Source organism: Tachysurus fulvidraco, chromosome 20 (assembly GCF_022655615.1).
Source record: "Tachysurus fulvidraco isolate hzauxx_2018 chromosome 20, HZAU_PFXX_2.0, whole genome shotgun sequence".
Lineage (NCBI taxonomy): Eukaryota > Metazoa > Chordata > Actinopteri > Siluriformes > Bagridae > Tachysurus > Tachysurus fulvidraco.
In genome coordinates, this window is record NC_062537.1 from 22033076 (window position 1) to 22038075 (window position 5000).

The 5000-nt window shown below is 42.1% G+C and overlaps 1 protein-coding gene across 2 annotated transcripts in view; it reads left to right on the forward strand.

Annotated features, from left to right (window-relative positions):
* adamts6 (ADAM metallopeptidase with thrombospondin type 1 motif, 6) overlaps window positions 1–5000 on the forward strand; it is a 351012-nt gene that overhangs the window by 325452 nt on the left and 20560 nt on the right. The window lies entirely within an intron of this gene.

The following is a 5000-nucleotide window of genomic DNA, read 5'->3' on the forward strand; positions in this document are numbered from 1 at the left end:
GGCTATCTTTTGTGTCCAAGTCTTTCATGGTGAGTGTGTTTATGAATCAGTCAGTGGTTTCCAACTTTAATCCCAAAAACGATCCCAGATTGAATCATTTTTAAGAGGAAGACCACAGGCGATTAACAGAAACTCTGTTCCTTTCCTCTGGAAAGTTTTTTTTTCATAAAAAAAATTGAAGACATAGAAAAATAAACGGAACAAAAAAACACATAGAAAAATTACAGAAAAAACACACACACATTCTCAAGCCCGAATCACTGTCAAAATACAATCAGGATTTAAGAGGACGGGCACAGTCTGCCATCTGAGGCACAATGGAGGATTGTGAATTTAGCGAGAAAAGAAAGTTGAGCAGAAAGGGATCATTTTTAGTTGTCTAAGAGATGTTGAAACTGTTAGTGTGCTGTCTAGGTATATCAACCACACTCTTTCAGTTATGCCAATAAAGAAGTCAGAACTTCCGACTGTGAAACAGCTGAGTAATATCAGTAAGAGCATTGGTACATCGGTTTCATTTCTATAGGTTTAGAATATGCTGGTCAATGCATCATTACACAAGATGTTCCTTCACTACTTATGGGAATCACATTTCCTTAATCGTAATTCCTTAGGAATAGTCATAGTTCAGGGGACTTGGTTCAAACAATGGATTCACATCTAAAGTCTTGTCAACACTCTCATTGCTGTACAGTGAAGGCGTAAAGCCCACCTCAGCTTGTAGAAATTCCTTCACAGACAGAAAAGTGCAGGCTAAAGATTTTTGTTTGATTGCATGTGTCCAATATTGGACTTTTTTCCAAAAAACATGCCTATATCACTGGTGCCCTGATGAACAACTGCAAAATTGGGAACTTATAGATATATTAGATAAATGGACTCTCATACAAATAAAAGAAAAGGGAATTTCAGCTTAAAATCCAACAGTTCAGCAATCATGTTTGTATTTAAATAGTATTAAATATTAATCCATTTAAGTCATTGTTTTGCAGTTTGTTGGAGCCAGCTTCTTTTTAGATTAAACCGTTATCTGAGATTTATATGTTGTTTATTGCCTTAAGTAAAAAAACATTTGTTAGATGTATTTGTTCTTTAAAACTCTGATAGTTGACACAAAAAACGACTTATTTTGGGACTAATCTCCCCTACACAAGACACCACTCTTGCCTGTATCTATTGCAACTGATACACCATGAATACAAAACACTACAGTATTTCATCATCATAGCTCGGCACTAAAAAACGTGAGAATAGCATGCTCTTCAAAGGATTCTCTATCTATATCTTCTCAAGGAACCTTTGTGTGCCTAATTGAGGAAAAATTGGGCAAAAATGTCTGCAGCAGAAATACAAAACATTGAAACCTTCTCAAGAATGTGTGGAGATTGAGGGACTTGCGGCTCTGAGAGGTCGAGGTCCAACAGGGATGTGGCTCCCTTATTTAGCGTTTTCCTCAGAGAACAATGAAAGAATACAATCACCCTTAACACATCTCCACGTTGTCCAAAATCTGCGCCCAGGCACCACTGCGGTCCGAAATCAGGAATTCTGGCTTGGAGGTGCGAGGTTGGTGGGGGTTGGAAGCTGAATGACAGGAGTCCATTGTTCTTTATATGAGCGATAAGTGAATAGCGACAAGGGAGGCACTGAGGAAAACTGAATAATGAGGATGATGAAGAGATCGTTGATTGGGTATAAAAGGTGTCTTTGATGAATAGGATCTATATATACTATATACTGATAATCTCAGTCCTCACCTTACCACTGGTAGAGATATACTAAAGCAACAAGGAAAAATTTGTTCCTCCATGGGTTTCCAAAGCATGAAAATGCGACAGGTTTAATGTCTTTCCGCAGCAGACGTCCCCACTGAAGCGAGACAGCACGAGTCAGCTCAGTTTTTCTGGCCCAGACTGCTGACTCCCACCCAGAGCACATCTCGCTCGCCAAACTCCACATTTTTCATGGTTTTTTTTGTAAGTGCCGTCACCCTGTGATAAAGCTTATGTTTTTGGTTTAGAAACAAGTTGTCAAAATAGAAGCAGTAACACAATTATACAGTAGTATTAACTGCCATCATGTAGCAAGGAAGGGAACGGATAAAGCGTTCTACCTCGCGCTCACAGGATGATGGGGATCACAGCCCAAGTCATCTCTATAGCAACAGAACGTTTTCTCCTCTTTCAAGGTATAGCTAGTAATCATGTTGAAACTGGGGAGAGAGAGAGAGAGAGAGATGAGACCCAGAGCGAGAGAGAGACCCGACGAGATGGAGGAGGAAGGAGAGAGAGAGAGAGCGGAGAGAGAGGAGAGAGAGAGAGGAGAGAGAGGTGAGAGAGAGAGAAGAGAGAGAGAGGAGGACGACGAGAGAGGATGACGAGAGAGAGAGAACAGAGAGGAGAGAAGAGAGAGAGCCTAGAGAGAGCGAAGAGAGTAGAGAGAAGGAGAGACAGAGAGAGAGAGAGAGAGACAGAGAGACAGAGAGAGAAAGAGAGAGAGAGACAGAGAGAGAGAGACAGAGAGAGAAAGAGAGAGAGAGACAGAGAGAGAGAGAGAGAAACATCTCTTTAATTTACCAGATTACAAGATTACAATTTTAAAATAAATAAAATAATAAAAAAATGTAATTGATATATGTAATGAAAAAGAGTACATATTGGACACACGCACGCACGCACGCACACACACACACAACCACAACACAAAAAAAAAACACAAAAACAAACAAACACAACACACGAACAAACGCAACAAAACATGCACGCACAAACACACACACACACACACACACACTCACACACACACACACACTCACTCACACACACACACACACACACACTCACATACACACACACACACATACACGCACACACACACACACACACGCACATACACACACACACACATACACGCACATACGCGCACGCACGCACGCACGCACGCACACACACACACACACACATACACGCACAAACGCGCACGCAAGCACACACACACACACACACACACACACACACAAGCACACGCACGCACGCGCACACACACACGCACGCGCGCACACACACGCGCACACACACACACACACACACACACACACACACACACACACACACACACACACACACACACACACACACACACACACACACACACACACACACACATATATACGTAAAGATTTATTGAACCTTCATGATCAAATCACAGAAGCACTTATTTTTGGCCAATCTGGAGTCTCAGTATCCACTTCCTGTGTTTGTATTGTGGACCATAGATGTACATTTCCTTAGTGAAAGCTTCCCCCATTTCCTCTCAGTTCTGTTCCTTATGTACATCTGTCCCTAAAAACAAGCCTAACTGCAATCACCTGGGAGATAAAGTCTTTCACAGATGATGCTTTACCACAACATTCCAAGCTTCCTTTTAGACGTAGAATATCCTGCTTATCTCTCATTAAATCTGTAAGATCGTCTGCATACGCTGACATTTTGCTTTCATACATAAACGTGTCACAGGTCTGCGGTTCTTTAAGAGGGTTAAATCGCCCGTCTTTGGGAGCAGAGTTAAGACTGTACACGACTCCCATTAAGGCGTCTGTCACTGATGCACTCCTGAAGGACTTTGAAGTCCAATTACAGTCCATACGTCTGGAGTACCACATGAAGATAGTTCCACAACAGCAGAAGGTAAAAGTTCCCTGTCCAGAGAAACCCTCTGATCTGAGGAAGATCTTGTAGGACTTCCTTTCTGCACTGTTCATCTGAAATATCCACAGCATACAGAGTGGAGTAGAAACCCACTGCTGTTCTGTGCATCTCCACCACTGAATGTCTTAACGTGGGATTTTTCAGCTCTAAGTCTCCCAGAACAATATAAAAGTCTCACAGAAAATGTATCTTCCCAGAGTTTCCCACAGATGCCAGTAAGAACTCTTATGGGATCCTGTGGTTATAGTACATTTAATTGTAATAAGTTTGTGATCAGAGAGTGATGTTGGAACAGTGGCAGTATTTAGAAGCTCGTTTCTCATGTTCCATGATGTGTAAAAATGGTCCACAGCAGAAACGAAACCAGTGTTGACTTTCACTCACATGTACTGTTGTGGTGAAGGGTTGTGATCTCACACACATCCGAGAAAGACAAGTTTTTCTTCACACTGGGTAAACAGGAGGCCGACTGTGAACGTGGCTCTTCCTTATTCCTATCAAGTGTAGAACAATGAGATCCACATCCTGGTTCTGCTTTAAAAACTGCTCCTGGTTCTGCTTCATGTGTCCATCAGAACCTCCACCAGGACGTCCAGTCAACCTCATTTAATTCTTTTAAGTTAAAGTTTTCTGACAATAAGTGTTTTTGTTCACATCCCTTATGACATTTACATTAAGGGACCCGACCTGTCAGATCATAAGAAAGAGAGGGAAATGACAGTAAAGAAAGGAAGTAAAAAGTAACCCAGCATCTTTATTTCTCTTTATTTCTCTTTATTTCTCTTTAACCTTTGGACCTTTGTCAGTTTGTCATTTCCTCAACAGTATATAACTCATTCTTCACTGTAACATCAGTAGAATCTGACCCTCATGCTGACATCAGGACACTGAGATACCACGTGGAGATCAGCAGTCACGTTCAGGCTGCTCATCGTTTTATCACCATTGTCTCTCACCTCCTTCTGTCCCTCCACCTGCTCAGTATCTCCCTCCACCTGCTCAGTATCTCCTTCCACCTGCTCAGTATCTCCAACCACCTGCTCAGTATCTCCAACCACCTGCTCAGTATCTCCAACCACCTGCTCAGTATCTCCAACCACCTGCTCAGTATCTCCAACCACCTGCTCAGTATCTTTCCCTTTATCCTCAGTGAGATGATCAGTGTTGATTACTTTAGATTCTCAGTACTGGTGTAAATCATGAAGGAGAGAGAGAGAGAGACAGAGGGAGAGACAGAGAGAGAGACAGAGAGACAGAGAGACAGAGAGAAAGAGAGAGAGAGAGAGAGAGACA